An 11341-nucleotide genomic window follows, 5' to 3' on the forward strand; every position below is an offset into this window, starting at 1 on the left:
TTGAGTTAAACTGCAAGTTTTATCTGTGACTTTGCTGCTTATATTTCTGAATGGATTTTTTGTCACTTGGACTGTGAGAAAACAAATCAATGCAGCATCAATAATTAAGCATAGAAGATTAGTTTCACAACCGTCTCCTTGGCAAAGTGAGAGATTGAGAAACAGCTCCTAATACAATCCTTTAAGTAGCGGACACGAAAACAGAAATTTCTACATGCACATGCCGTAGTTTATAAATAAACCTCTTACTAATGTGGTCAGCAAGTGTAAATTATATCAATATTACATTGTTTTCTTACTTTAGAGACAAATGGAATCACCTCTGTAAAAGGATCTCTAAAGATGCTGAATTTAATTTGCAGCTCATAGATTCACAGACACGAAGGTTTGGGCAGGATTGAATCTATAATTTCACAGATTATGATCTGGTGTAAGAATGTTTCGTTCCACATCTACCAGGTGGGTGTCTAGTCTCTCCCATATTACTGATAGGAAATTTGTTATTCAGAGGAAGTAGTGTTACCTACAGACTGCTTGGACATCGCCAACCTATTAATTAATCAACTAAGTGATTAATTAATTCAAAATGAGTGGTTTCGTATATCAGATTAGGTATTGGTTCCAAACACACAGATAATCATAGTCTCCATATTCTGAGCTCCTTCTATAAGCCAGGCACTGTATGCCATCTCATTTAATCTTCCCAGCAAAAGTATAATTTAAATTTCTTATTAGCCCCATTTTAATATGAGAAAATTGATGTTTAAAAAGACAAAGCAATTTGTCTATCATCATGCAGCTACCTGGCTTTGAGAGTGAGGACAGAGTCGTAACTACCATCTTATGCTAACTCCCAAAATGCTTGGTGATCAGTTCTTGAGAACCTGAACTTAAGTAAAGTTAAGGTTAAAGTTAAGATATGAAGATAAATGGATTATCGTACACATTAGAAAGGGTTGTAACTGACATCTCTACATAGAATTATGGGAACACAGAAGTATATACTATTAAAATTTATTTCTACGTTTTTCAAATCTATCTCCTTTAAAAAATAAAAATTAACATTAATTACTTGGGACCAGATAAAATGTCACATCCTTAAGGACAAAGCTGCATCTCACTGGATTTTGAATTTTAGGTACTAGCAGCGATAATATCAAAAGTGGCATTCGGGGCTGGCCCCGTGGCCGAGTGGTTGAGTTCGCGCACTCCACTGCAGGCGGCCCAGTGTTTTGTTGGTTCGAATCCTGGGCGCGGACATGACACTGCTCATCAAACCACGCTGAGGCAGCATCCCACATGCCACAACTAACAACTAGAAGGACCCACAACGAAGAACATACAACTATGTACCGGGGGGCTTTGGGGAGAAAAAGGAAAAAAATAAAATCTTTAAAAAAAAAAAAAGAAAAAAGTGGCATTCAATCAGTTAGAGACTATGCAAGCAAGTCTTCTCACCATTACTTTACAGACGAAAAATTCCCTTTTACATGTGTCAGGTCAGATTCAAATATTCCCCTTTAGGATTCTTTCTCCAATCTTAGTTTCTTCATTGATTGCGTTCTCACATGCTAAGCTAAATAAAATAGTTGCAGAAAGCCAACTGGTCAACCAGAGGAATAACGATGCAAACTAAGGAAAGCTGCCTAGATATTCTCTGAGAGAGAATGGCCTTGTGTTTAAGGATATGGAAACTGTAGTAAATTAGACCTGGCACCGTGGCTCATTACATTTGTGACCTTGAGCTGGAAACTTAGCCTCATTAATCCCCTTTGTTTTCGCATTAGTGAAGCGAGCATTATATCTTTCTCAAATGTTTATTATGAGGATTACATAAAATAGTCTATCTAAAGTGTTTAACAAAGTGCCTGGTACACAAGATTATTTAATAATGTTTGACTATTTGCAATTTTTTGTGTAACTATGATTACCATTTCAGAAATACAAGGTGAAGGGTGCAGCCTTCCTGCAGCCGAACCTAACTTGCCTAGTAGTAAGTAATCCTTCACAGGGGTAAGGCGTTAGATTATTTATAGATGCTTTCCCATTAATGATCTCATTTAATCCACATACTAACATAGAAGGTAGGCTGTATTATTCTCATTTTGATGATGAAAATGGAGATTGAGAAAATGAAAAGGCTTTCCTGGGATTTTCTAGTGACTTTCTAAGGGTTAATGTGATATAAAATGGAAGCATTAAAATATATTAATAGCATCTTCTTGAACTACAAAACTTTCTTTACTTTGCATGCTTAAAATTTTTTAAACAATAAATTTTACTATCACTGATTTATTGAGATTGATTTTATTAATTAATATTTCAAACCATTTGCTTCATTTAATGAGACAAAGTCAGCCCCACTGCGTTTCAATGTTGTCTATAATTAATGATGATATTATGAAAATTAATGCTTTTCCATTATCCATTATGACATCATCAGTGCTAATGATGTGTTTATTGCTTCTTTGCTGATGGCAGTTAAATGAAGTCACATTTTAAAGAGGAGAGAAAAGCCTAAATCATTTCCAAACTGGTAAAACCCTTTCAATTTAGAGAATATTTTATTCTGTAATCATCCAGCAAGCGTAGTATAGAAAATAACCAGAATTCCAAAAATCCAAGGCATATTCAGGCAACTAACATGAAATAATTTTAAATACAATGAAGCAAGATTGTCTAAGCATATCTTCCCAAACTATTCTTCCATTGTTCTTAAAGTGGGACATCATTTCTAACATTTAAAAGTCTGTTGTGGAGCTTGAAGTGGGAAAATGGGAAAGAAAAAAAAAAAGTTAGTAGGAATGATTGGTTTTGTAAATATTAATAACGTAATACCCATTAAACCCACAAAAAATAAAATGCAACACCCTCATTGAATGTACTTGAAACCAGAACTCCGGACATCAAAGTTATACAGCTAACAAGAGGAAGATCCTAAACTTTTAAATATAAACCTGGCAGAGATATTAATAATTCATACCTTGTCGGCAAACAACCTAATAGGAACCTTTCCTGAGGGGGGTGGGTAGAAATATTGCCCAATTTTGTCTGTGGCTTAGATAAGAGAATTGGGAGATTTTTATTTATAGAGATATTGCTTTGGAAAGATTTTATGTAAATAATTGATGGATACGACAATGATTAATTTGCCAAGAAAGCAGATGGAATCAGAAAGTCAGAGCTGGAGAGTATCTCGTAAACCCTCTTTCTCCACAGAAAGAAAACTGAAGACGGGTATTTCAGAGACACATGGAGTAGGTCAGGCTTAATACTTAGATACCCTGACTCCTCAGATCACCCTCCATCTTTCCACCACCTCTCAGGTGCACACAGCTAAGTGTCCATTAGGAGGTCAAGGAAACGAACAGAAGGGGTAAGGCAAAGGCTTTGTCTTCCTTGAAAAAAAGAAACAAAATGAGAAGGGCATTAGCTTTTTTCTGCAGGAAGATTATCAACTTTTTATCTCTCGCTTTATGGATTCTAGGTGGATTTGTCTCATCTGGCTGACTGGCCACGAATCCCCTCCCAACCCACAGCTTTTAGTAATTCACCCTCAAGGGTGAGAGCTCAACCCAACATGGCTTCTCAGAGGAAAGGTATCTGCTCTTCAATCATAGATATTGATTCTCTGGGTTCTCCTGTTAACAACGTGCAGGTACACTGTCAAAGGCTGTTTGCTGGAAAGCATAAACTATTAAAACATCCAAGCCTTCAATCTCATCCTAAATAATCCCCATGAGAGGGATAAAGCCCTTTTTTAACCTGGGATATGTTTTGCTGACCATTGGTACAATAATCTAAAATGTCTATTACTCAAATTCTTAGTGGCAAAATTTTCAGTTTCCTAAAATAATCTCATGTATAACAAATACAATAGGACTAAATGAAGATATCACTTTAGCTAGCTAAGCAGAATATCACCCAGGAGTCTGAGCCGTGGATTGGATCTAAAGTGACACAGTTCCAATTAACCAGTGAATCATGGAGAAGGATTTGTGAGTAGAAATGTTTAGAGTAATAGTTCTCTACTCTATGCAGATACCCAAGGCATTCTACATTCTGTGTGGGCAGAACTTTATGTGTCTTACTCATTATGCTCAACACTTGACAGGGTCAGGCATGTAGTAAACAGCTCACAAATATTTGCAGAGTAAATCGGAATCTTATAGAGAGAGTCTTAAAAATACTGATGCGAGGCATCCACTCAAGACCTACTTGAGAACATCCTTGGGAATGTATTTGTTTTTTAATTTATTCCTTAGATAATATGATATCCAATCATGCTAAGATACATGATTTTAGGTATGTGCCACCCTAAACAGACCAATTTTTTTCTGATTTCAGATGCCAGATGGCATACAACTTGGATCATAAGCATCAGGATTCTAGGGGAAAGGACAAGGAAGATGATTGGCCAACTTCTCTCCCTTTCCACCAGTCCTTTTACTTGGGAAATAGTACAGAAAAACCTAACCACACGCTCTGTTTATTTAGATTAACATGGAATCTATGCATCTGATAAGTTAGCCAGTTCAGAGCCGCAATTAACTGCAATGACAATTACATGTAATGGTTATCTAGGATTCTATATCTGGCAAACATTTTCATGAGATTTGCTTTTAATTTTTACCTTAACAATGATCCCAGAGGTACGTATACTTATTATCTTAAACTATGAGGGAAAATAATCTCACATTGCTGCATTATTCAGAACTTCTTGGCAGCAAGTGACATAATTCCAACTCAAACTCTTGGAAGCAAAGAGAGAAATTTGTTGGCCCCAAGACTCCATGTCTTGGACCAGCAGGAGTAGACTGATAACGTGTCTCCAGGTTCCAGGAGTAAAGGGCATTCTCCTTCCTCCTCCCACTCTGCCCTTCCTACTCTTCCTCCTCTTTGTCCTACTCTCTCTCTCCCTCTGCCTATCCTGCGTCAATGGATAGGGGTAAGATGACACCCAATGGAGAGGTTCTCAATGACAGACTCTCTGGAATCCAATGAAGTAAGAGTATAATGTAGCAGGTCTACAGTGGACAGAGGCAAAGAACATATACATCGTTGAGGCCACAATTACAGCAAACATTCATTAAGTTAAAAAGCTCATATCTTGAGGATCTTGTAGGGTTCTTTGGGGCCAGAGGACTCCTGGAACCACGGGTCACTCACATGTGCTTTGAGACATGCTTTAGATGGCTTTTGTTGTGTCCCACACCTATCCTCAACATTGAAAGCATTGTCGAACAGATGTATGGTCAATGGTAACAGAGTCTACGTAGAACTGTGCTACATGATGTTTTGGGAAAAAAGCTTTCGACTTATTGGCTATACTGTTGAGTGTGGCTGTTTAGATCACAGTGATTTTGAATACACTGGGGGTATTGTTATGTGTTCTGGACTGTCAATAGAGCCTTCAATACAAAATTAATATATTGTCTTTGCAGAAAACCTTAGTCAACATTTTTATAGTATCCAAAGAGGTGACTCTGTGATTGCAAAAAGCCTGAGTGATCCAAAATCAAATATTTGTAAAAGAACAATTGGTTTGGAAGGAGACAAAATCCTCAACAATGGTCCATCACCTTTTTTTAAAAGCCACAGTTATGTGCCAATGGGTCATGCTTGATTAAAAGGGGCACAGATTCCAGGTACTATGGAACTGTTCCATATGGACTAATAAAAAGATGGATCTTCTTTAAAATTTGGCTTCTGAATGATTTGGGATATCTACAACAGCCCTAATGGTCACAGATTTTCTGATGATTAGCAAGCATTTATTTGTTTGACTTGATTATTGTCTCCTGTTCAGGTGAATTTTTTGCTGCCACTGAATCCATGCATTTACCAATAAACTATTCATTATTCCAAAAAAAAAGCTTATATCTAGCAGAGCCCAGGTTCCTACTTGCTACTTGGGCATATCTGACACCACACATTGCCATACTCAACATTTTACTACTCTACTGATGTCAACCATACTAACTTATTAACTCTAACAAAGAAAATAAGACCCCAAACAAAGCTCTCCTATGACTATTTCCTGGGGCCCACAATGGAATTTCTACTCAAAATGATTCCAGGAGATAAGTGTTATGAGTCAATGTGACTCTTGTTGGCAAATTAAAGTTGGGGCCAGATAGGATTGGAATTAGAACGGAACAGGATCAAGCAGGAAATGAACTAAGGATGACAGGAGAAACTTGAATTAAAAAAGGAGTGTGGGTGGTAGACAGCAGTGAAGAGAAAGGACAACATAAGTCAAGGTCTTGGTGGTATCTTCTTGTTTTGCCTGTGAACAGAGCTGACGAAGCCCTGTGAGGGTGTCTACTCATATTGACCGTGTTCTACATAGAGTTCCTTAAGCCATGTTAGAAACGCTAGGGATATATAATCTTTTTTTTTTTAAATAAATGCATCCTTGTAATCACTTGCTTTTATGAACATGTCATACAGTTAACAAGAGGCATGAGTTACCTGTTATCAAACTCCAGGTGTATAATAGGTGAACCCTAATGAAAAAAATACAGAATTGTGGTAGAAGCTTCCACACTAACCTCTCACAGTTGGGAAAATTAAGACCAGGGCTTTTTCCCCTTTCACTGATTCATTAAAAAGTTGAACTTCATTCTTACAACTTCTGAGGAGATTCTCAAGCCTTTTGTTTTGCTTTGTGTGTTTCCCAGGACACAAGGTGTTGGAGGTGGCCAGGGTACCTGTCAGAACCAAGGCTGTCTTTCCATCGTACAATATCTATCAATATTTGTTTCTGTCCACACTAGAAATGATGCAATTAATGATAAGGATTTTGCCTTGTACGTCGGACACCCAGTAGACACCCAAGACATGTTTTGGGTGAATGAAGAGATACTTTAATACTAAGAAAAAGAAATGGTTTGTGTTTGGAATTGTGAGCCCTGGCAGAGTTGACATTGTTTGACTCTGCATCCAAGAGAAAGTGTTGGATCAGGCAGGAAACAGAAGGAAAGACAAACAGAAAAGAAACAGACAGACAGGAGACAGGAAGCATCTTCTACTGGGATTTCTGAACAGACTTTTAAATGAAGGGACTTTTTAAGAGATGAGGACTGCTGAAGGGAATGGCAGGTGGCGCTGAGGTGCTAGCAAGAGGAAACAATTACCACCCTTAGATCTAAAAGGTCAAAGGGGAGGAACGTTGTTACTGGAGTCTAGGTGGGAGCTGCAGCCCTGAAAAGCATCTGCCCAATAGATTCTAGACATAGAGGGTCAGCCACGGACAGAGATGCTCCAGAGCAGGGAAGTGGCAAGGAGAATAAGTCCCTCAAGCTCTCTCCTCCCATATTCCAATGCCCTGTTAGATATGCCCATTTGAAGAACTCTCTTGGACATCAGCTGGGATGGAAGCCCAGGGGGTTCAGTCCACAGGGCTCAGCAGGCAAAGAAGAGTAAAGCATAGACAGGGGAAGAGGGATAAATGGAGAATGCCCGGCATATGTGTGTCCTGTCAGGACGTTGGGAAAGAGGTCAGTGGAGAAATAGACGTTGCTTTTACACCTGGATTTGGCCAGCAGCTCACAGTGGGCCTCAAAGTTCCTGTAACTGGCCGGTAGCTCTGTTGCGTGAAGCATTAGGCTTAAAATAATTGAATTTTAAAGAAGTTGCTATAAGATCATTTTGCGCTCAAGTTAGAATCAAATTCAGTAATGAGGTAATCCCAGGTATCTGCTGCATTCCTCTCTCTTTTCAATGTTTTTGTTCTTCACCGTTGACAAGTTATATGCATAAATTAATTCTTAACACCATTTTAAGGAAAAATAAAAAGAAGCCAGTGCAGCTGGAGTAACGTGAGATGAGGAGAGCATTGAGGTCATGAGACAGGGGGCTTAATGAGAGGCTGCAAAGGTCATGTAATGCCTTGGTGATGTGGTCCTTGATGGAAAGCCTTTGTGGGGCGTGAGCAGTGGAGTTACACGATCTGACTTACACTTTAAAGGGATTCCTCTGGTTGGGCTTTAATTTCTTCCCAGATGCCCTAAAAAGGTTGCAACGATTTAGTTTGTTTTAATCTTGGACACTTCTCATCTCCTAAGTGGCTAAGTTTGCCTATTCGTTGAAGCCTCATCCATCTCTAATTTTGTTATATGGCGATTACATGGGCTGTGTGAGGAAAATGAAGCAGAGAATTCCTGTCATGTAATTATATTTTAAAAGCCAAGTAATAGCAGCTACTTTTATGAGCATTAACAATTAGCAGACCTCTTAACTTCGGCTGTGATAAAGAAATCCCTGGTAATGATTTTGTAGTGGCAGTTTTACATACCTGCCAGATTAACATGAATAATAGAATTAATGTCAAGGGGAGTTGATGCAGGCATTCTTTATTAAAAAATACACAGGAGAGCAAGGAAATAATTTGGCAGATAATCACGAAAACACCACCCATGGTCCTTAGTTCCTTTATATTCTCAATAATTTTCTTGATTCGTTGAAAATATATTGAGATTTAGAGGTCATGTCTTAGGCTTAGAATCACAAAATTTTAAAGTTGAAAACAAATCCCAGAAATTATTTCAGCATCTAGGAATTCAGAAGCCTTAGGCACTAAGCAGGTAATAAAAATGAGTGAAAATGCTGGACGGAGTTATGATAACCTGGAAAACACAACCAAGTCAAAAGAGAGAAGCTATTCGCTCCCATGATAAAGTTTTCCATGAAGAAAGGCAGGGCCAGGCTTGGCACATCCTCTAACTTGCCAAGATATCTTTTTCAAAAAGTAACTTTCATAAATAATTTAGAAATATTTTACAAATATTTTACTTTGACAATATTTGATATTTGAATGCCAACACACACACACACACAATGGCAGGACTAAATAAAACACAGATATATCAAAGAGGATTTTGGCCCCTGCACTACCAATTTGCAGCTGATTTAGTACAGCTGAGAGTAACTGAATCCTAAAGAAAAGAGATAGCTATGAGTTATCCAATGGCATTCCAGCAAGTTAGTGGCAAAATTAATTAGATTTTGAGAGTCTCTCTTAATTCTCAATGAAAGTCTATGTTCCACGCCAGAAAAATTATCTCAGGATTACTCTTAGCTGTTCAAGAAATTTTGTTGAATTATTTTATCTCAACAGTTTTTTTCTCTAGATTTAATAATTGAGTCCTAGAGAATCCAAGTGACTTTCTCAAGGGTGCACACACAATGAGAAACAGAGGTCAGTCTAGAAGATGAGCTGGTATTCCTTCTACTTTCTAACTGTATGTGTTGGCATGCAAGAAAATGATGCCTGAATCTCAATAGTCCAGGCCTTGGGTTGTACTTTAAGTTCTTTTTACACTGTACTCAGGTCCTGAGACCAGGAGCCATGTGCCATGTCTGCATGCAAGTGAAGTCTTTGACCGGGTGTACCTGTGGAGCCACAGGAGGCCTTGGAGAGAGTTAGTGACTTCATATTATTAGATAATAGCTTACTACCCTGAGCCTTTGCTTGTGTCCAGCCCACAATGATTCTAACACTCTCTCAAGTTCATTTTTAAAGCCCATTGCCAGACAATTCCATGCTACAGTAAAGCCCTCTCATCTTTGAAGTTAGCTATCATAAGACATGTTCCTGCATTAGCGAAAATGAAAACATAATTAGAGCTTAAAATGTATGAAAAAAAGATACAAGAGATAAGGATAGAATTATTTCTTAAAGGCAAATTGTGAAATGTCTTCAAGGTAGCAACTGGCAAGTAAATGTCTTATGAGCCATAGAATGGGGTGGCCAGGCCTCCCTTAAGAGGATGAATCCAGGAGAGAGAGGCGTGATGAGACACAGGAGGACTGGACTGAGGACAAGGCAGTCGCTAGGTGACAACTGCAAAACCGCAGGGATGACCAGAATGAGAGCAACAGCAATGGGACCAGGAAGGACAGGACTGGTTGCAACTCTCTGATTGTTCCCGTCCCTCTTGTCTCATCTGAGATCCCTTTCCAACACGACCATTCTGCAGTCAGCACTTCTTCAGAACCGCTTGGATCACATCTCGGCTCTGATTTCCTCTGTCCGTGTTTGTATCATGCACTTAACCTGTGCTTCCTCCAGTGCTGTCTTGTAACATGTCACTTGTTTTTTTCTTGATTAATGTACGTCCCTGGCGCAAATAGCTTGGGCTTCTCTAGGATGCAGCCCAGGAAGCCAGGGCAGCCTGCTGAAGAGCCTGTTGATCCAATCTGAGATCCAGCTACAGCTGAAAACAGAGACTGTATCCCAAACTTGCCTGAGTACGTTAGGTATCCGCCTCCCTGAATCAGGGTAGCTTAACACCAGGAGACCATGATTTGCTTTGGAGATGTTCCCCCGCTGGGTAAATCAACTTGGCAATTTTAGTTTGTTTTAGAGAAAGACAACTTCCAGTCTGGACAAAGTGAGCCTTGAGTCCACAACCCTCTATCAGAGTTCCCTCAGTCTCCATCCTTCTTTCTCTTTTAACAGCAATCACTTCTTCACTCTCTGCACACTCCTATCTCTGTGCTTGGCAGAGCAGAAAGCACATGATCTTTAGAGAAAGACAGACCTGCAATGGACTTCCAGCTTAACCACTGACTCCATGGGCTTGGACAATATTTTCAACCTTTTATAAAATGTAGAGAATAGTAACTGCACTGCATGCTGTTTCAGTGAATTATCTGAGCCCAAGTTGCAAGGTGTCTAGCACATTGCAGTTGTTTAACTGAATTGAATATCATGTTTAATCATATTTTCCCCTCACTTTCTTCTCTGGTATCTCAATTCTCTCTGCATCTCCATTTGGTTTGCCTTCCATCTCTTTCTGTTTGCCATAACTCACAAAAATCTTTTCCTCTACTCCTTGTCCTCTTTCTCCTGTGACAGCGCTTCATGTGTGGTTCCTCTGGGCTCTCGCCCTATCCTTCTTTCCTTCTTCAGTGCTTCTCCTGTTTTCCATATATTTCTAACTGCACTGTTCCATGTCTCCCTTTCTGTTCACTATGTCCTTCCTCCTCTCTCCATCTTTTGTCAATTTCTCCCCCTTACTCTTAGTCTTTTGGCTCTGTGTGTCCCACTGTGTCATGACTGTCATTGCCGTTTCTTGGATATCCATTTGTCCCTTCATATCTCACTTTCCCTCTCCATCCTTTTCTCTCCTGTTAATTTCGTTGTTACTATCTTCATTGTTTGTCTCTCTTTCTCTATCTTCCAGTCTTCCTCATTTCTCTTCCCTTCAAACTTTAAATGTGCCTATATAACCAATCTACACAATGAAATTGGGGTTGTATTGTTTGGGGAATGATACATGATGCTTTTCTTGATTTATTTTGACCTTGACTTCCCCTTAGATGATCTACAAGC

The 11341-nt window shown here is 39.0% G+C and overlaps 1 pseudogene; it reads left to right on the forward strand.

Moving 5' to 3' along the window:
• The first annotated feature begins 5251 nt into the window (after window positions 1-5251).
• LOC106781002 (mitochondrial inner membrane protease subunit 1 pseudogene) lies at window positions 5252-5767 on the forward strand (annotated as a pseudogene).
• Window positions 5768-11341: the final 5574 nt, after the last annotated feature.

The sequence above is a fragment of the Equus caballus genome, chromosome 9 (assembly GCF_041296265.1).
Source record: "Equus caballus isolate H_3958 breed thoroughbred chromosome 9, TB-T2T, whole genome shotgun sequence".
Lineage (NCBI taxonomy): Eukaryota > Metazoa > Chordata > Mammalia > Perissodactyla > Equidae > Equus > Equus caballus.